This window comes from Dermochelys coriacea, chromosome 1, assembly GCF_009764565.3.
Source record: "Dermochelys coriacea isolate rDerCor1 chromosome 1, rDerCor1.pri.v4, whole genome shotgun sequence".
NCBI classification, from domain to species: domain Eukaryota; kingdom Metazoa; phylum Chordata; order Testudines; family Dermochelyidae; genus Dermochelys; species Dermochelys coriacea.
In genome coordinates, this window is record NC_050068.2 from 138,691,974 (window position 1) to 138,714,043 (window position 22,070).

The 22,070-nt window shown below is 44.7% G+C and overlaps 1 protein-coding gene across 2 annotated transcripts in view; it reads right to left on the reverse strand.

Annotated features, from left to right (window-relative positions):
- Nucleotides 1-20,002, reverse strand: part of SCML2 (Scm polycomb group protein like 2) — a 135,868-nt gene extending 115,866 nt beyond the window's left edge. The window contains exon 1 of one of the 2 annotated variants that reach the window (XM_043504447.1): nt 19,879-20,002. The gene's annotated coding sequence lies outside the window, so the exon portion shown is untranslated. Of the gene's footprint in view, nt 1-19,704; nt 19,847-19,878 lie in introns of those variants that run through there. The other variant, XM_038387723.2, reaches the window with a different exon arrangement.
- Between the last annotated feature and the right edge of the window lie 2,068 nt (nt 20,003-22,070).

Here is a 22,070-nt window from a genome sequence, read left to right on the forward strand (position 1 = left end):
GATTTCTTTCACACAATGCGTAAGGATAACTATAAAAATCTACAGGAGAGTCAGATATGAGAATAATTTAAAACCTCTTTCAAATTTCAAATTCAACTGTTTAAAAAAAAGACAGTCAAATTGAAAAGACAGTTAATTTCAGGTACTATCGTTACCTCTGTGGTTTTTCTTTTCCTTATATTTTCTTAATGTTTCCTCTGACCTGGCTTCTATGTGCAAGTCCCACATAAACAATATGGGATACTTACTGTGCAGGATGAACAGGGCAATTGGCTATACACAGAGAGCTGTCAAATGTACGAAGTAAACAAACCGATATTTGCACCCCTCTCATCTCTTTCATAAATTTTACTTCACAGATTTTATATCAGAAGAAAAAAATGGTTACTCACTTTCTCGTAACTGCTGTTCTTCAAGATGTGTTTTTCATATCCATTCCAAGCAGGTGCGTATGCACCGCGTGCATGCCAGCTGGAAGATTTTTTCCCCTAGCAGCATCCATACGTCGGCCTGGGCGCCCCCTGGAGTGGCGCCTTCACGGCGCCCAGTATTGGGCCCCGCCGACCCCCCATCCCCTCAGTTCCTTCTTGCCGACTATTCCGACAGAGGGGTAAGGAGGGTGGGTATTGGAATGGACATGAACAAAACATCTCGAAGAACAGTTACGAAAAAGTGAGTAACCGTTTTTCTTCGAGTGATTGTTCATGTCCATTCCAAGCAGGTGATTCACAAGCTAGAGCTCAGGAGGTGGGGTCGGAGTTATCCACAGAAAATAGCACGGGTCTCCCAAAAACCGCATCATCCCTGGACTGTTGTGTAATTGTAATAGCGGGCTCCTTTGCCAGGGTATAGCACTCCCTAATGCAGGATGTTATCCATGACGATATGCGTTGAGATGATACCAGAGGCCCTTCATTCTGTCTGCCACGGTTACACAGAGTTGGACTGATTTCCGGAACAACTTAGTTCTATGTAGAAGGCTAAGGCCCTACGCACATCCAGTGAGTGCAGCCTGCGTTCCCTGTCGGAGTAGTGTGGCTTGGGATAAAACACTGGGAGGACGATGTCCTGGGTCATGTGAAAATGGGAGACCACCTTTGGGAGAAAAGTCGGATGAGGCCTAAGCTGAACTTTATCCTTATGAAAAACTGCGTAAGGGGGCTTAGACATGAGGGCCCTGAACTCCGAGACCCGTCGGGCCGAGGTAATTGCCATGAGGAATGCAACCTTGAATGACAGATATAGTAGGGAGCAGATGGCCAGAGGTTCAAATGGCAGGCCTGTAAGCCTGGAGAGGACTAAAGTGAGGTCCCAGGCAGGGACAGGCTGACGCGTGTTGTGGGAAGAGCCTGTCCAAACCCCTTGAGAAACGACTGACCATAGGGTTTGCAAAGACCGAGAGACCGTCTGAACCCGAGTGGAAGGCGGAGATAGTGGCCAAATGATGACCGGGACAAGTTCTGGTGCTTTAGGTGAAGGAAGTAGTCCAGTATAAATGGTATGGGGGTGAGGAGCGGTGGCTGACTAAATTGCTCCACCCAGATGGAGAACCTTTTCCACTTGGCCAGGTAAGTAGCTCTGGTGGAGGGCTTTCTACTACCCAGGGGAACTTGTCTGACCTCATCCGAACAAGACAGCTCTGTGGCACTTAGCCATGGAGCATCCAGGCCGTAAGGTGGAGCAACTCCAGATTCGGGTGCCGGAGTCTGTCCTGGTCTTGCGTGATCAGGTCGGGGACCAGCGGTAAGGTGAGTGGGGCCACTATGGACATTTCCAGGAGCGAGATGAACCAGTGCTGACGCAGCCACACCAGCCTATTAGTATGACTCTGGCTCAGTCCCTGTGGATCTTGAGGAGCACCTTGTGGACTAGGGGGATGGGTGGGAAAGCATATAGCAGGCAGCCCTCCCATGAGAGAAGGAAGGTGTCCCCGATGGACCCCGAGCCGTGGCTCCTGAGGGAACAAAATGTCTGACATTTCCTGTTGTCCGGAGTGGCAAACAGGTCTACCTGGGGAGATCCCCAGAACCGGAAGATTGAGCTCACCACATCTGGCCGAAGAGACCACTCGTGGCCGTTGAAGGTCCGGCTGAGGCTGTCCGCCTGCTTGTTTCGCACCCCTGGGAGGTATGAAGCCTGCAGATGGATCGAGTTCTCTATGCAGAAGTCCCACAGTGCAAGGGTTTCTCAGCAGAAGGGAGAAGAACATGCACTTCCGTTTGTTGATATAAAACATCCCTGAGGTGTTGTCCGTGAGGATTGAAACACATCTGCCCATTATGTGCATTTTGAAAGCGTAGCATGCCAGACGCATTGCCCTCAGCTCTTTGACATTGATGTGAAGAGCGAGGTCCACCGGAGACTGGAGGCCTTGGGTCTTGAGGTCCCCTAGGTGAGCCCCCCAACCCAGATCCGAGGCGTCTGACACCAAGGTCAAGGGCTGAGGGCTGACAAAAAGCACCCCTGCACAAACCATTCGAGGGTCTAGCCACCATAGGAGGGAGTCCAGTACCAGCAGGGCAGGTTATGACCCTGTCCAAGGCATCTCTGGCTAGTCGGTACACCAATGCCAGCCAAGACTGGAGTGGGCGCAGCCCGAGCCTGGCATGCTGCACCACGTACGTGCAGGAGGCCATGTGTCCCAGCAGCTTTAGACAGATTCTTGCCAACGCCGTGGGGAACTGTCTGAGGCTCTGTATGACGTCCTGAGTGACGTCCTGAGTGAAACCTGGCCTCCAGGAGGTATGCCCTGGCTTGGGTAGAGTACAGGACCATGCCTATGAACTCTATCCTCTGCACTGGGGACAGAGTGGATTTCTCCTCATTCAGGAGGAGACCAAAGTCGAGGATCCTCCTTATGAACTCGACCTGAGCCTCCACCTGGGCTCTCGAGCGACCTTTGATCAGCCAGTCATCCAGGTATGGAAAGACCAGTATCTGGCGCTTGCGCAGGAATGCTGCGACGACTGCCATGCATTTTGTGAATACTAGGGGGGCAGTCGACAGTCCGAACGGGAGGACGGCAAACTGGTAGTGGTCTCTGTTCACCATGAACCTGAGGTAGTGTCTGTGATGTGGGACTATTGCGATATGAAAAGACACATCCTTCAAGTCAAGGGCTCCTGGATCCAGTGAGGGGATAATGGAGGTTAGCGAGACCATGCGAAACTTGAGTTTCTTTACATATTTGTTGAGCTGTCGCAGGTCCAGTATGGGTCTGAGGGCCCCCTTGACCTTCGGTATGAGGAAATACCGAGAGTAGAAACCCTTGCCCCTTAGCTCCTGAGGAACCTCCTCCACTGCCCCTCTGAGAGGAGAAACTGCACCTCCTGAATTAGAAGTTGCTCATGAGAGGGGTCCCTGAAGAAGGACAGGGAAAGGGGTTGGGGGGGCAGGAGGGTACAGAATTGGATGGAATATCCCTTCTACCATGCGGAGCACCCATCAGTGTGAAGTAATTTGAGACCAGCCACAGCAGAAAGGGGATAAACAGGACAAGAAAGTAAGATGGGAAGGATCCAAAGGGTCATACTAGCAAGCCGACCTCGACCATACCCTCAAAAACAAACAGGTGGTCTACAAAACAAAAACAAAAGGGTGGTCTAGAGCCCGGCGGGGCCCTGGGCTGGCCCAAGCTTTGTCCAGAGGGAGGGCACTGCCTCCTCCGAGTGCTCCTGTTCCACCTACACGGAACGTCCTGATGGTTTTGGGGTTGGTAAGGATGAAGGGCAGGGTTAAGGCCTAAAATGTTCTGCGCTGGGTAGCAGGTGTGTGAAGCCCCAATATCCAATATCCAAGGCTGCTTGCAAAGACGCTTGGGAGACCAGTTTCCCCTCCTCCACGAGCGCAGAGAACTCCCCCCGAGCTTCCTGGGACAGAAGTTCTGTAAATTTAGCCGTAGACGAGCAGGTGTTACACCCGTATCGGCTTACTATGGCCTGCTGGTTGGCTATACGAAGTTGCAGGCCTCCTGTCGAGTAGGCCTTCCACCCAAACAAGTCCAGTTTCTTGGCATCCCTGTTTTTAGAGGGGTAGATCTTTGAAACCCTTGACATTCTCCTCCGATGGCCGCGTCGGACCACCAAAGAGTCCGGAGGAAGGTGGGTGTAAAGATGTTCATACCCTCTAGAGCAGTGCTTCTTAAGCTATCTGATGTGGGGAAACCGGCAATTTTTTTTTTTCCAATGTGTGCACAGACCAGCAGCCCAAGGCAGAACAAGACCAGACCGGTCCGCAGACCACCACTTTGAGTAGCACTGCTCTAGAGGGAACAAGAGTAGCGGTGCTCGGATTTCTTGGCCGTAGGTGCCAGAGAAGCAGGAGTTTGCCCACAAGTTCTTAGATGTTTCGATTATCGACTCTGATAAATGGCAATACAACCGTGGATGGGCCCGCAGGGAGCCAGGATGTCTATGACAGGGGTCTAAATCACTTCCACCTGCCGCTGCCTGAATCTCGGGCTTCGGGCGGCCCGCCTCAAAAGCTGTTGAGAACCCAGTTGTCCTCCAAAGCGGGGGCCGTCGAAGTCCCCGCGACCACTTCTATGGGTGGAGGAGAGGAAGAGAGAACAGGAGGTGGCCCAGTTCACTGCCTTCAGCCCCTCACCAGGGTCCCTCGCACCACCGGACGCGGGGCTGTGGAGCCAGTATCGATGAGGTATCGTGCCGGGGCAGATAAATCCAGCAGGACCAGACCATCGGGGTCAGTAGGGACGAAGCTGAGGCTTCCACCAGTGTCGTCACCTGGAGAGCCGGTGCCAAACACACCTGCTTGAATGGACATGAACGATCACTCGAAGAAGAGCCACAGTGATCTCTAGTCTGAACTCCTATATACCACAGGCCATAGGACTCCTTGAATTAATTCCTGTTTAACGAGAGAATATATCTTGCAACACTTCATCCATTATTACTAGCCCCATAACATTATATATAAATTCAAACTATCCAGCTCTGTACATAGCTGATCTATAGTAACATTCTTCCTGTTTCCCTCCTCCCCGATCCTGTTTGTCATACCCACTATTGCATCCTGATTTAAATTAGGCAGAACTCTTCATAGAGGGACTGTCCTACTCTGTGCTGAGCCGTGCAGAGTATAATGAGGTCACAATCCTGATTCAGACTTAGTGTTACCTTAATGCAAACACAGGTACAGTATTTCCAGACAGAAGTGTGACTTCTAAATGAATGGGGGTCCCTTCAACATGTTTTGAAAAATGAAAAAATTATTTTCTTAAATATAAGCACCTACCCATCTCTCTCTTTTAAAGAAGAATTAAGAAAAAAGGTTTGAGGATGTTTTGACAAAAGTTGTGAAGGTTGGAAAAGAAGAGAGATAAGAGAAGGTATAGAGAAATTTACAGCAAGTTACTTATATGTAGGCGTGGCAGAATTCTATTTGACATATAATTTTAACAGCTAGCATCAGTGCTTTTTTAAGGATTCCCCATCCACCCCTGATTTTTATCAATTTAAATTTCACAGTTGAGAAAAATTATGGGAGGGAGGTCAACATCCAGTCAAGTATACAAAGTAATATCCTTCAACTCTAGTAAGTTCTCAAGCAGCATTTTTCTTAATTCTTCAATCTGTAAATTTCAATTATCAATGGAAATATTTTTACATAGAGGGCTACACATGTGAGGAACAGACATTTACCAAAAACAAAAAAACCACCTAATCATTCCAAGCCTACTATATGGTATGAAATACTTCACAGCACCTTTGCTATTTTCCATTCTGGGATCAAACAGGATTACTTTTTTTCCCCAAAAGAAAGTACAGCGTGCATGCTTATTTCTGCAATGCAGATGTTCAATAATCCTAGTGAAGGCAGTTGGGACCTACTGAACAACAGAATTAAGGTACTGGTGGAAGAGAGAGACATGAAAAAATACCAGATTTACATTATAAAATTAAAACAACTACCTGTGTTATGGCATTAATATTACAATGTATCTTTAAAAAGTAGTTTTCCCCTCCTCTTGTAAATAAAGTCAGGTATTTTTAGTAGGAAATTAGGTCTAAGGTAGAATCCATTTTCGTCAAACATTTAAGAAAAGCAGGCTTTCAGAAGCAGAAATTCAATTTTCCTCTTTTTATACTGCAAAGCTGATAAACCAATAAGCACAGAAAAACTTCTAGTTCATAAAAAATGCTGAGCCAGATTTTAATACACGTCTTGACAGACTTGTGCCAGTAAAAGAGCAAATATAATAAATCTTACAGCTAGATGGTAAACACCAAAACTAGCTTTATCAAAATATTTCCTTCCCGAGTTCGAAATATATTGATTTTTTAACAAAAATAATCCTTTGTACTATCTGTTTGCTATAAAGATCACTAAGCAAGTTCTATGTACTGTCAATAGGATTATGGGAAATGTTACAGCACAATATGAAACATATAATTAGCATAAATATAAAGCAATGAACTTTTGACTATCTACAAACAATATTATACTGCAAAGTTTTGAATTTTTAGACAAAAGGCAATACATCATTACAATCAAATCAAACTGTCTGATGCTTCACAAATCTCTTTCATAATAATCCATTCAATACAAAGTAAATTTCAGTATCCATCAAGAGACTATTTTTAAATTTTACTTGAACATACTTTAGGCTGAAGAGTTGTCACAAGAAGAACAGAAAAATAAAATTTTCAATTTTTTTTAAAGTGCAACTTCTCTTCACTGTTGTGAAATTTAAAACAAAAACATATTTTGTTACTGTATGAGAGCCAAGATGTGAAACTGACCAATGTAGTTTCACTGTTTAACCAGAGGAAACAAAGACTAATTTACTTGTGCCAAAAGCATTCTGAAATAAAATATGAAACTAGATTAAAAATTAGCTAAATCAGCAATCCTTTCAAGGATAAGAGAGAAGGCATGCCATCCTTCTTAGGGCTGCAGATGCAAAATACAAACAGTTCTCCCATCATGCTTTCAGGTTCTCAAAATTCTAAATCTTCCAACCTAGAACGATGAAATAGTATGTAAAGAATCACCACATTTTTAAGAAAGCTGGAAGCAAGCCTATTAACATTCTTAAAACCAAAATCTTCAATGCAGTCTGCTCACAAAAGAGGAGATTTTGAATATTTTTGGTTTCATAGTAGTAGCCGTGTTAGTCTGTATGAGGAAAAAAAAAAAAAAAAAGGAGTACCACCTTTGGCACCTTAGAGACTAACAAATTTATTTGAATATTTTTGTTCATACTCCAACAGCTCAAAAAATGTCCTGAAGCATTTTTAAACTAGATTAAACTAGAAATTTAAACTAGAAATTCAAAGACAGATTGGCTGAAAATTGTAAGCTATATTTTAATACATAATGTAAATATACAGTAAGTGTCTCACTCTCACAATTTGGCAAATTTACCATCTTAAACATGTGTTGTTTTCCATGTCCCCATACAAACCTGGAACACTTTCTTAGAACATATTCATCAGGTCAATATTCATCAGGCCACTACCCTAGTTTCATTCAAATCCCTGCCAAAGACTCATTTCTGCCACAAAACAAACTAATCAGAATATTCAACTTTAAGAAAAATCTTTGCTTGCCAAGAAATTTGCATGGGTCTAACATCTCCACATCAAAATTTATGTGCCCCGCTGAATCCCACCCTAGCCCCTCTGACTTTAACCCTCACTTGCCATGGCAGGAAGCTTATTATTTGTTCAGTGAGGTACCTAGCATACTTTTGAGCATAGTACAAATAAAACAGGTTGGGGGGGGGAGATAAGGGAATTCCTATTACAAGTGTAATAAGAGATGCCCAGACACTAGTATGGAATGGGATGATAGAGATCCCTATAGAGCTGTTTGCACTTCTCTAACAAAGCAACCAGCAGCACCAACAATGTAAAAGCAGCACTTAGAGCAGCTAGAGGGGAAGTCCTTATACATTTATCTACAGGACTCTGCCCTGGTCCAATCAGCATTACCTCTAAGCTCAAGGATTCTGGAAGCTAGGATCACAGAGGGTCTATGGACAGAACAGGTTTCAGAGTAGCAGCCGTGTTAGTCTGTATTCGCAAAAAGAAAAGGAGTACTTGTGGCACCTTAGAGACTAACAAATTTATTAGAGCATAAGCTTTGTTAGTCTCTAAGGTGCCACAAGTACTCCTTTTCTTTTTATGGACAGAACACTTATTCTGGAGCTGTGAAATCCACCCCTTGCCACAGAGCTGTGAGCCAGAATTGACGGTATTTAAAAAAAAAATTAAAATGGTTTTAAACCCTCATGGTTGTGAAGAAAGTCTTAAGAACAGAGTAACCAATGACAGCTTTAATTGATAGTTCAGAAAGGTTCTGACTGACCCAAGGTTAATTCCGAAATGAAAGATAATTTCATTGTCAGTAGTGTTAACTGTATCACTGCTCATCATTTTCCACCAAATGCATCCGATGAAGTGAGCTGTAGCTCACGAAAGATTATGCTCTAATAAATTTGTTAGTCTCTAAGGTGCCACAAGTACTCCTTTTCTTTTTGCCATTGTTTTACAAGCTACTGTGCTTAACTCCAAAATATCTTAAAGATTCTGTGCACCCAAAAATTGTGTGTAGTAAATAGTGACACTCTCCCTGTGCCCATAAGCTGGATCTTTAAATACATTGGTCGGGGGAAAAAGGGGGAGAACAACACTTCCCTTCCCCTAAAATAATTTTTGTATCCGAACTTGGGGGTAAATTTAGTAAACACTAAACTCGAGTACCTACTGAAACAATAATAAAGCTTTAATTTTGTTAGTCTCTTAACACAAACCTAACAATACCATATATATTAATTTTTTGTTTGTTTTTTTGTTGGAGCATGGGCAACACTGACAGTCCGGGAACCTATTGGCAGAGTCAGTCACAGTACAGGCCCCTGCAGCAAGAGGAAGCTTAACAAGATCAGCAGGATCCAGCAAAGCAGCAAATGGCAGAAGTTGCAGGCCCACCATTTCCTCAAAGCCAGCTACACACTCCTCCTATGTGGCAGTCTCATACTGGATTAAATAGATGCCATGCTACCTGCAGGCACACATTCCGTGAGCATCCTCTCCCTGCATTTAAAGGTGTCTCTCTCACTGGCAATTTAAAAAGCCAGCACTATCCAACTGCCACCACCTAGGAGATTCTGACAAAGCAATACACAGATCCTCCCTCACCAGAATTACTTAATGCTGCAGCTCATCCTCACCTACACAGGGGGACCAGAGAAGTCATCTGCACATGGGAGGCTGGAGTCCCCTCAGGACAGGACACAAGCTTTTCCTTACCATCACAAAAGATGGTTCTGAAGGAAGTAGGTCCCAGATAGATTATTCCCTCCCTAAGTACACAGCTGAACTCCAGGCTCACACACATTCCTGTGCCTGATTAGGGATACAAGTCTACAACCTCTGATGGTAGTGGTTGCATACCATCCCCCACCTGCTAACTCTTGCTCCTCTTAAAAAAAAAAAAAAAAAAAAAACAACAACTTCCCTCCCCCTTCAATTGCCTTCCAAATCTCAACTTTCAAAAGCCAGCAAGAGAATTTCCTGTGCTAATATTGACAAAAACATATTTGTGTGAAGATTGCGCAAAACACTTCATTTTCTTTAAACGTTCTTGTGGATAAAAACGAACAAACAAACAAACGGTCACCAAAAATATCAATTTTTGCAAATACTTTGCTGCAGTATTTGCCCAGCTGCATTATTTACCCTGAAAAAGCACCTTTTCCATCCCATTTCGTATGGTGGGAAAAAAAAAAAAAAAGACTACAAGTTTTCTAATTAAAGCATTTCAAAAGGGTCTTCCTTTAAAAGCTGTCAGTTTTTTCCACAAAGTTTATTGTAGCTGAACACAGTAGAAAATGTATTCATAAATCCAGATGGTTAACATTTTTCTACAACAAGAAGAAAATATTGCTTGGTACCAGCAGACTAACTTTCCTGATCTCTTCCCTCCCACCCCTACACACACAGCTATTTATCATTTTCATTTATCACCACCAGTATAACCCCCTCTCACCATTATCTGTCCTTTCCACACAATTTTGACTCCTAAATTATTCAGTTCCAACTTCATGGTGGTGCCACTAGTAACTCTGACTCAACTATGCATGGCATTGAAAGCCCTTCACTTCTCTCACAAAATTTACTTGCATATCAAACTTTTCTTTTACATGGGCTTTAAAAAGTAACACAAAAATAACATCTATTCCATCAAGTTTTCCTATATTTGACCATGATAGAATCCAGGTGCTTAAATAATGGTACACACTCTTGTTTATATACATGCACCTAATTTAAATAGTGCTACTCTCTTGTAGGTTTTATAAGTTTCAGATGTTCTATGAGCTAATGTTTGCTAAGAGTCTCAACCTACTCTTTGTCCAAGCTAAGAAGGATATCATATTACCTTAAAACAGCAACAATTTGAGATACCTGGCAACGAAGCCCATTCCCTCCAGTAGGAGACTCATTTTGCTTACCATATCACATTTTAACTACAAATTGTTGGTCAAATTTTAAAGCTGAAGGTTCAGATACAAAACTAAGTGGTTTGGGGAAGACCTCTACCTTCAATGCCTTACTTGCTTAAGACAACAAACAAGGGGAGAGCTGCCTATGTGTTAAAGGGACACCACCCTGAAAAAAAAGTGTGTCTGAGAAAGTTGTGCCTACTATAGTTACAAGCAACACCTACCACATCTTTTAATGCGAGATAAATAACGGTAGATACTTCACAGAACAAACACACAAGATCACAGCCCCCAGGAGCCTACAATCTAGAATTTTAGGCATGACCTAACAAGAGAACAAACAAGAGACTGCATGTGTGTGGTAAGGGAGGAGGGGGTGCTTCGAGATGGTGTAGTTCAGTGTTTCTCAACGAGGGCATATTAGAGACAGCAACAGGCTCTGGCAAACTCCAGCCACCATTCAGCCCACGTCTAAACAGGTGGCTGAGTGCTGCTAGGTGCCTCTGAAAAAACTCTGAGCACTTCTAGTCTCATCAAAATCCAGGATCATTAGTAGAGGCAGCAGTGTAGGAAACGCTGAAATCTGTGAAAGGCACATGGACAAGGACCTCCAAAAGCTAGACCTGTCTGGGCATTACTTGTCTTGCCTACTTGTCTGCAACACTGGGTGGCAGCTGCCAGGCATTGTTCACCTAATATAATGTACTGACATGGGAAAGGGCGATTCCTTCTTGACGAAAGTACCACAGGGCACTAGGGAAGAACTTAGAGGTCATCCAAAAAAAAAAAAAAAAAGGCAGCCAGAAGAGGCCTCCAGGAAGCTACGGACTACACAGACACGGCCACAAGGTTGATAGTCATGGCCGTGACTACTGACTGTTGGCATCTGGAATACCAATAGAAGTCCAAGATTCCATCTAGGACCTCCTATTTCAGGGGAGGGAGTTTTTCAATACACAATGGATAAAAGGACCACTTCGAAGTTGCTGGGGATGTATACACCAGCCCCATACAGGAAGCCCAAAAGAGATAGCTGTCTCGTCCTTATTTTGGGAGCAGATCGAGTACCCACTGCAGAAACGATCGTGCTACTTGTCTGGTGGGCACCTTCTCAGGAGATTTGATGGGAATGTTAGCAACCATATCAGGGCCTATCAGGAACTAACAGCCACCTTTAGGAGCTGCCTTGTCTCATTCCATTGGGCGTGGACCAATATCGCTTCAGACAAATGCATGTAGAACATAGTTGTCGCTGGCTATCCCATTCACTTCCATGCTCTCCACCCTACTCAACCCTTTCCCTGTTACTCTTCAGGGACTCATCTCATGGGGGGGGGGCTGGAGGGGGAAGTGGCCATATTGCTTCTGCTAGGATTCATGGGAAGGTTCTTAAGTAGTACAGGAGAAGAGGCTTCTACTTTCAGTATCTCCTTCCCGAAGAAAGGGGGATTTGTCCTATCCTAGACCTGAGGAGACTGAACAAATTGTATGTATAGTCTCAGATTCCAGAATATAGTGCTTTCCTCCAGCACCCCATGTGTGCAGGCTCAACTGGTTCATGGCTATTAACCTGCAAGGTGAGTTCTTATATATAGCCATTAAACTGGCATGCAGGAAGCACTTGAGATTCACACTGGGACCAGATAATTATCAATATAAAGTACTGTGAGATGTTACAGTAGTCAGTGTAGATCCCAGAACATGTCCTTCAGCCCCGGATTTTGGAGTCCATGGCCTTTGAACCTCTAGGGTATTGATGGAGGATAGCACCTGAGGAGGAGGCACAAGAGAGGCCCCAATGGACATTACTATTAAAAAAAAAATAGTTGCATGTGCATGAGGCACATGCCCACCTATAGTGGGATCCACACTGACTACACCAGTGGCTCTCAACCTTTCCAAACTACTGTACCCCTTTCAGGAGTGATTTGTGTTGCATACCCGCAAGTTTCACCTCACTTAAAAACTACTTGCTTACAAAATCAAAGACATAAAAATACAAAAGCGTCACAGCACACTGTTTCTGAAAAAAAAAAAATGCTTACTTTCTCATTTTTACCATAAATATTACATTTCCATATATAGTATATAAAGCAGTTAGACAAAATGCCTCTATGAAATTTTAGTTTGTACTGACTTTGCTAGTGTTTTTATGCTCCTGTTGTAAAATTAGGCAAATATCTAGATGACTTGACGTACCCCCTGGAAGACCTCTTCACAGGAGAGGGAAATCTGGTGTGGATGCTTGAAATGATGATCCACAGAAGAACCAGGACAGCCTCTTATATTGACACTGTCCCATTTGTGACTGGTTAGACCAATGCTACTTGCACCTCCTTTGCAGTAGTGCCCTGCATGAGTGATCTCCAGTGCTGCCTCTAGGGTCACTCTCAGAAGGTAGAGGAGAGACATCCCTGCTTGATACCAGGAAGAAGGCAAAGTCTGGCAATAGCGATGATGAGTAACTCTCTACAAATGGCAGTGCTATGTGATAATGTCTCAGCTCCAGTGACTGGTGCCACTGGACGTACCAGGAGAGTATCTCCAGAGATGCATGAAGGCACATCTTAGTCCCATAATCAGCACAGCCAATGACAGTGCCATCTTACATGGCACCACTCTCTTACCAGAGAGCTTAGCCACTTTGTTCTTGGAAGAGTGAGGTTTGTTCCCCTCTCTTCGGAACAATGCTTCATGGTGTTTGGAGCAGTTTCTGGACTTTGGCTGACATTGCCTTTTCAATTTACCCTTGCATTGGGGTGTTGATGCTGGTTCCAGAGATGACATTGTCAGTGCCAAAAGTGCCAGCACTGAAGCCAGTGCTGAATCTATCAATACCAGCACTGAAGGGTTTGATGGTGTCAGTGTACTGGCTGCTGGTGCCAGAGTGATTGGTGTCAATATGATGATGTTCATTTCTACAGCGTATTCTTTCCATCACTGCTGGACTGTGTTGTCTGCTCATAGAAGAACAAGTGGAAGACGACCCTTCCAGTTCTTTGGAGGTGATTATCTCCTCCAGGTCTGAGATGATGCATATACATTGCTTAAGCAGGTACAGTTTCAGCTGCACGGCCCTCAATTTGTGAATCCCTGAAGAGGATTTAGAAATTGAACATTTCTTAAGGATCTGACCCTCCCCCAGATAGAACAAGCATCAGCTATGCCCAGTGACCAGGTGGATGAGCTCTCGCAGATCAGGAAGGTTTCAAACCTTGAAGATTTAGAGTCCACCATACTGCTTGTTGTGAAGCATCTTGTCCCCCCCCCCCTCTATTGGGGGTGCTTTTTTTTTGGAATATCCAAATTAAAGAAATTAAAGGGATAAGGAGGGTGAACCCCACCGAACTAGTTGAGAATAGGCCTTTGAATATCAGAGAAAGCAGTCGGTTGGACATTCGCCAGGTTTTGTCTCACTATCATGGTTAATAAGAAGGAACTGCAAGGGGAGAAATAAATTTCACCCACTCTACCCATTATGCCCTCACGCGGGAGCCCAAGAAGATCCAGGGTGCATGTGCACCCCCAGACAATGCTGTTCAAAAAAAGCCTGACCTCACGCACAAGGCACATACGCACCTACAGTGGGATTCATACAGACACATACCCGAAGAAGAAACTAAAGTTAAAAATTAACTTAGTCATTATACTTTTTATAGGGTGTGTCAGAAATAAAGGAAGTGTCCCTCAACTACGAATCAAAATATACGAAATATACGTGCAATATAATTTAACTGCACTATGCCTTGCCACGACCATACATGGCCACCCAGTAAAGAAATAAACTATCAACCAGCACAGTGGCACATCACCTTTCCAGACTACTATACCCCTTTCAGAAGTCTGGTTTGTCTTGCATACCCCCAAGTTTCATCTCACTGAAAGACTACTTACTTACAAAATCAGATATAAAAATACAAAAAAGTGTCACAACACACTATTACTGAAAAATCGCTTACTTTCTCATTTTACCATATAATTCAAAAGTAAATCAACTGGAATATAAATATTGTATTTACTTTTCAGTGTATAGCATATAAATCAGTACAAGCAAGCCACTGTCTGTATGAAATTTTAGTTTGTACTGACTTTGCTACTGCTTTCTGTTGCCTGTTGTAAAACTAGGCAAAAATCTAGATGAGTTAATATACCCCTGGAAGTCCTCTGTGTACCCCCAGGGGTACACGTGCCCCTTGTTGAGAAGCACTGCCCTAACACACAACAAATATTGTGGGTCTTTCTACCATTACATGAAGAGACCATCAGAATATGGCAAATTTTAGCACCTACATGAGAGATCTTAAGAGAAGCCAGCCAATTTCTATTTAAAAAAAAAAAAAAAAAAAACTTACCAAGCATCATTTTAAGTAACTATTACCAAAACATCTTGGAATTTTAACTAAGATCCTGGAATTTCCTGTTACACTAAACACAAGTCCAACTAGAAAATCATCGCAAAGGTGATGAAACCAAAGTTTCATCTAACTAAAGTTTAAAAAAAAAAAATCAAATCAGGTGTTAAAAAAAAACAGACCATCCTCAACTTTAGGGAGTCAAGTTTCTGGGGCACTGTTTTGTATTTTCTTTATTAAGAGAGGATGCATGTGCTCCCTATTTACAAACTGTCCTATCTAGACTAACAGACAACTATACTCACTTTAAAAGAAGCAAAGAGTCCTATGGCACCTTATAGATTAACAGACATATTGGAGCACAAGCTTTCGTGGGTGAATACCCACTTCGTCGGATGCATGATATACTCATTTTCTAAGTTTTAAAGTCTGCTTGGTCCTTTACTTGAGCTGGGAAATGCCAGACCTCAAAAGTCTCTTGACACATTTTCTTTGTGTTTAAGTCTCAGTGAAGCCTAACAGCACAGTCCTTTATATTATGACATTGCATGTCTTCATTTCTGGGCTAGACAGCCAGGACATACATTATGTGCCAATAGATATTTTTCCAAATCAGAATAAATAAAATAGATTTTTAAATTCCTGGGCACACACACAATAAATAGTACTGTAATTACACATGGTCCCCCCACTTCCATCTCACACACTGAAGTGTGCACAACCCATTGGGTCCACAACCCAATTCCGAAGAAAAAAACATGGAACGTGCTTAATAGAATCTGGGGACCCACATGCAAAGAGCAGGGGCTCGGTGGATTTTTTTCTAGCATCTTTTACATCCTCTATTCATAAGGAAGCCTGGGTCACCATCTCTTGAAACAAAAGAATAGGGTTGAGATAAATTCTCAGCACCATTTAAATTCAGGTAGTTGCCTGGATGTTCTTGGTCTTGTATTGGAACCACCTATCAACAACTCCTTTGAGATTAAGCAGCAACATGGAGCTGTTTGCCATTTATTTTGCTCAGGACATTGCACCTGGATCCAGTGAGGGAGTCAGCAGCAGTAAAGGACACCTGCCAGCTCAAAGAAGTAATGAGAAAAGTTAAAATATAGATCTATTTGAGAAGTCTGACTCTGCTCTTTCACTCAACTTTCCTAAGCGTAATAAATGTTTACCATATAACCAAATTTTAAAATAGAAGAATACTCCAGACATCAAAGTTATAGATATCTATTCAGTTTCTTCTTGCAGCTGCAATATATCCTTGCACCACTTATAGTGTATGCTAGAAAACGAGCAAATGTTTTTGCAGAGTTTAAACAATTACTGCAAAATATTTATTCTTAAACGCATTACTGTATATATGTATACAGCAAAACAAATTTGCTAGACAGACAGTATTATTTATAGCAACTAGATAGCAAGAGTGTAAGATTTTGATAGTTGTTAATAAATAGAGGTTAAGGATATTACCGTGTAAGGATCTTTCACTGGTAAAAAGACGCCGCAAACCCACAGAAAGTGGAAAGTTTTGGGGGTGGTGCCTAAATTTACCGGGTTACGCCTTGAGCTCACAAAAGGGTAAAGGTGAGTGCCCTACAGTGTGCGGGTAACAAGAGTACTAGCACTATCCGCTAATCCTCACAGTGAAATATTAATTTCAAGTATTTTGTTTTCAAGAGTCATATTACTGACTTTCATATTCAAACAGTGCACCTGAAACTTTATTAAAAGGGCCTTTAGTTTTAAAATAATTTCAGTATTCATATTTAGAGGGATAAACTTTGGTGTTACATGACACTCTTCTCCACTGCAGCATGTCTGCATTATTGTAAAGCTTTCATTTAATCAGACATTGAAAATAAAAAGTTCAGAAAATTTTTCTACTCTTAGTTTATTTTTTCTTTACATTAACTCAAGTAAAATCACCCTGACAGTACAGTAAATATTAAGCACTACTCACAAAATTAGCTCTTCTTGTTAATACATAATTTGATTGTACAAATACATTTTCAGAATGCACTGCTAATGCAGAGATAACTCAGTGGTTACTAGACTACTGGTGGTCTGTGGAGCACTTGCTGGCAGACCAGAGTGTCCTGGTTTCCCACATGGTGCTGGCTCTCCTACTTATTTCCTCCTGTTAAACTGCTTTAAAAACATCTAGAAACACATTAAAGCTTTCCTAACATTACTTTTCTCATGTAAGCGGTTGCTCCAGTTACCACAGTGACTTTAAGTGATTACAAATGGTAGGGTTGTTGTCCATGAGACAAACTACTAAAATATGATCCATCCCTTAAAAGAGTTTGAGAAGCTATAAATTAATTTAAAACTGAAATATTTGACAGGAAAAAAAAATACTAAAGATCTCATATTCAGTTAAGATTGTACTTACAATTTTTATTGAAGAAATGTTGGTATTTCAGGTGTGTTTTGAAAAGCCATTATCAAGCTATAAAATATAAGGGTTTTCTTCACTTAATCATCAGATTTGCTTGATTAGTTTTAGGATTACCAAGAGCTAACAATGAGGTTAAAATGATTTTTAAGATGAATTATTACCTCACCAAAATATTTACATATCCGGACAAAATATTACTCCTCCTATTTGTTATAATTACTAGTTTATAAAGCTGTTTATCTTTGCAGTCCTTTATAACTGATTAATCGGAAAGAGGAGAATTAAATGACTGTGGGAAGAAGAAAGGCATTAACATATTTTAAATTACAATAAGTAACTATTTAGGGAAGAAAAACACATGAAAGTGCTTTTTATTCCTAAAGTTTAACTAACCATGAAATTTAGCTTTAATAAAATAAGGTTCCACTTAATTACTACGCCACTGCAATCTGTTCTGCAATTTGCCCCAATGGCTACCGACAGTGGCTGACAGATAAGGATTTATTTTTTATGAAATTTGCAAACGAATATTTCATTCTTTGTCAAAAATCATATACAATACCCCCAAAGAAAGTTAAGAAATGCATCTCTGAAAAACAAGCCCTTATACAATAAACCCATACTACCTCACTCTGCAATCACTTGCATGTATGGCATAAATTAATTTTAAGCTGAACTTTATGCATGTTTTAACATGCTGTATTTTCCAACTGTAGTGGGAGTGTTCCCCAACCCCTAAAGCTTTATACTCTGCATTCTGCCAATCTGAACAGTGATCTATTGAGTAAATGATCACAATATGACCCATTTTTGAAAAGTAAACACATTAGAAAAGGTGTTTTTGATTAGAGGTTTTATTCTTTGGTTTTTGGGCATTTTCGCTATCATTTTTACATTTTCAGGTGAACACAGGTTCAAGAAACACAATTTTTAAAAATGATTAGAGTACTTCATTTCATGGTCATACAAAATTAGACAGGTTTTCACCGGCTCTAAGTAGTGATATTTGAAAAATAAACAAACATACTGCCATACACATTCAGAAGGGGAAAACATAAAACACCCTTATCTACTGCTCAGGACCATCACGGGTTTTTCTTGAACAGAGAGGCATTGACTCGTCTCTTGCTAACCACACATACAGTGAGCAACAAGGAAACCTTATTCCTGCTGCCCGGCACTTCCCTCCGGCTGGAGAAGGAACCCGCCAGCCAGGCTAAGACTGCGCTAGGGCAGGAGCCCGCTCCGTGCAACCCTCTCCCCTCCCGCCGCCCCATTTCAGGCCAAGCCCTTCCTCGGGCGAAACTCCCGTTCACCTGTGCTGGAGCTCTGCCTGGCTGACGAGAGTGTAAATTCACTAATGAGGGGATGCAAGTGCAGATCTGTTGAACCCGCTCCTCCAACGCGCCCGATCCCATCCGCTCGGGTGAAGCTCCTGCCCTAGAGCGAGAGCAGCCGCGGTCCCCGCGAGTGCATTTAGGCGCCACAGCTGCCAGGAAGGCGGAGAACGCGCCCCTCCGGCACGGGGAGGCGTGTCCTAGCCACAGCTCCTGTCAAACGCTCGCACCCGCACTTCGGCGAGCCCGGGGCCGCCGCAACAAACGGGGCTGTGCGCACGGTAGAGAGCCAGCAGCTTGGCTCGGGGAGGAGACGCTCCAGGCATTTCTCAGCGCTCATCCCCTAGCTCAGGGAGGGCAGCTGCACGGATAACGGGGCGCCAGCCAAGGGAGGAGCAGCAGCTGCATGGGCACCCTGCCGCCCTCAAGCAGGGCTGAGCGCGTTGGGCAGGGCCAAGGATGCAGCGCTGCCTTCGCGGCTGCGGCCCCAGGAGCAGGGCTAGGCGGGACAGGGAGCTCAAGCCCCGGGAAAGCCACGAACTAGCGGGCGGCCGCTCACTGGACTGGGGGTAGGTAGCGTATCCCCCTCCTCGCGGCTGCTCTTTTACCCTCTTCGCCCCACGGACCCTCCGCACCCGCTGGACTTCAGTCCCTCCTCAGCAGCCGGCTCGGCAGCTTCCCTCCCCCCCCCCCCCGCCCAAGCCTGGGGGCTCGGGCTGGCCGGGGCTGCTCCCGCTTCGCCCAAGCCCTAGGGGGCTGCAGGAGCGCGGTGCAGGGGGCGGGAAGAGATCCCCGGCTCCCCTGAGCCCTGCCCCCAACTATTCGGGACGATTTACAGACACCCCCCCCGCGCCCCACATCCCCCTGCCCCCCGTTTTCCCTCGGAGGACGGGGAGGGGGGGGGGCCGCACCGATGCCCTGAGCAAGAAGCGGCAGCAGCAAAGCCCCTGCTCGGGCTGGGGGCATCTACTCCCCGCACCACACACCAGGGACAGACCCCCCCACACGCGCGGGGGGCGCAGCCAATACCTGCCCCGCTAAGCGCCGCCGAGCCCGGGAGGGGCAGCAATGGGGGGCAGCGGGGAGAGGCCGGGAGGCGGCTTTGGAGCCCGAGGAGAGAAAAGACCCAGCCAGACCCACCGTCACCGCTGCAGGCGGCGCAGCCCCACGCGTCCCCCAGCCGCCGCCGCCAAGGAGCCGGGGGAACAAGGAGGCAGCTGCCCCGCTTCTCCACCCCCGTCCCCGGCCAGCTCTGGGGCGAGTCTCTGGCTTCCTCCCCGCAGCCCAGGGCACCGCCAAGCCGCCGCCACTCACCGGGCTGGAGGGGGGGGGGAGGAGCCGCCCGCTTCCTCGCGCGCCACCAGCGGCTCGTGGGTCTGTCAAGTAGCGCGCAGCCCCCGCCGCCGCCGCGCTTCACGCCGCCGCCATGTTAGTGGGGCGCCCGCGCATGCCCGCCAGCCGCCTTGGGGGCTGCCGCCGCCGCCGCCGCCTCCCCCCGCCCCACCACAGCCCGCGCGAGGGGGCAGCCGCCTGCCGCAGGCGCTGGGTGCAAGCCCGCCCCCGTCCATGTTGGCCTCAGGCTTTCCTGGGTCTGTCCCCAGGGCGCGCTCCGCCCCGGCTGGGACTCCGGGTTGAGCCCGAGCGCCCCGCGTCTGTCCACACGCACTCAGACTCAGGCCAGCAGAGGCGCTCAGGCCCGGGGTCTTAGGAGCCTGCTGGGAGGGTCAGCCCCTGAGTCCCGCAGTGCCTGGGGTCTCAGCCCTGTCGATTTGCAGTCTGGACCTCAGTCAAGCAGGGCTGTGAGCCAGCAACTGGAAACCCCGCCTGGAATGGATGCTCAAGCAATGCCAAGTCCACAAGCCGGGATCCACAAACCCAGCTTTCCAGCGCATCTTATGGCAGTGAAACCCCTAGGTCGGGCCCCTGTCAGCTGACAGGCTCCTGGGATTTCAGCTGCAGGGCTATAAAAAGGCAACGTAGCCCTTCGGCTCCGAGCCCAGGCTCTAGGACTCAGCCCGAGGCTTGGGTCCCTGAGCAGCGACATGGCTATTTTTAGCCTCAAAGCCTGAGCCTCACAAGCCCAAGTCAATTGGCCTGGGCTCTGAGGCTCAGTGCTGTGCGTTTCTTAGACCCAAGAAGCAGGAGGATGCTAAACCGCCCCCTGCAGTGGTGAGTGTATGTAAATACTGTATACACGCATCCCCAAGCACACACACATCTACCGAGAGGTGTAGAGGCAGAGAATTACACTGGTATATAAATGAGCATATATTCATTCTCACACACAATTCTATACCTGCTTTATACATACATATAGTTATACAGAGAGTTCTAGAGGGTGTAAAAATTAGTGTGTAATATATCACAAACACAAAAACGAGGTTAAAAGACCATTATTATGATTGCAAAGTCAAGCACTCAAAAGTTAGTAAATACCAGAATTAAGGCTTCTTGTTTAACCCAAGTCTTCAATTAAATGATCACATACTATTTTTTCCACAGGACCTTTGCACATTTAGTGCAAAGGATAGACAGTGCTCACTTAATGAGCAGCTATTCCATATTTTGTTTTCTCATTGTTAAACACATACCTTACTTATTGCACACAACTCAAACCATGTGGTGAAAACAGAATTATTAGCCTCCTCATTGACTTTTCTATGATGCTAATCACTATCTTATCTAAATGCTGCACAAACATTAATGAATTTATTTTCAAAATGCAATAACCCTTGAGATGAGGGAGGATTATTATCCCCATTTTACAGATGGGGAACTGAGGCACAGAGTGCTTAAGAGAAAAAGTTTCCAGTAATTTTGGGTGCCTAATTTGAGACACAAAGGAGCTGATTTTACAGAGTACTTAACATTATATAGCACTTCATATGTTCAATGCACAGCTTCTATTGACCTTATTTGCAGCTCTGAGTGATCACCACTTAGGCAAATCAGACCCAGGTCTTAAATTGGGTACTCAGAAAATAAGAAACACATTTAGTGGAAACCTCTGAAAAGTTTGGGTTTAGTGACTTACCTAGAATGAGCTAGGAACTCTGAAGCACAGGTAAAGTTAGGTTTCCGAGTAGCAGCCGTGTTAGTCTGTATTCGCAAAAAGAAAAGGAGGACTTGTGGCAATTTAGTGACTAACAAATTTATTTGAGCATAAGCTTTTGTGAGCTACAGCTCACTTCATCGGATGTATTCAGTGGAAAATACAGTGGGGAGATTTATAAACACAGAGAACATGAAACAATGGGTGTTACCTTACACACTGTAACAAGAGTGATCACTTAAGATGAGCTATTACCAGCAGGAGAGCGGGGCGGCGGGGGGGGGGGGGACCTTTTGTAGTGATAATCAAGGTGGGCCATTTCCAGCAGTTGACAAGAACATCTGAGGAACAGTGAGGGGGAGGGGAGATAAACGTGGGGAAATAGTTTTACTTTTTGTAATGACCCATTCACTCCCAGTCTCTATTCAAGCCTAAATTAATTGTATCCAGTTTG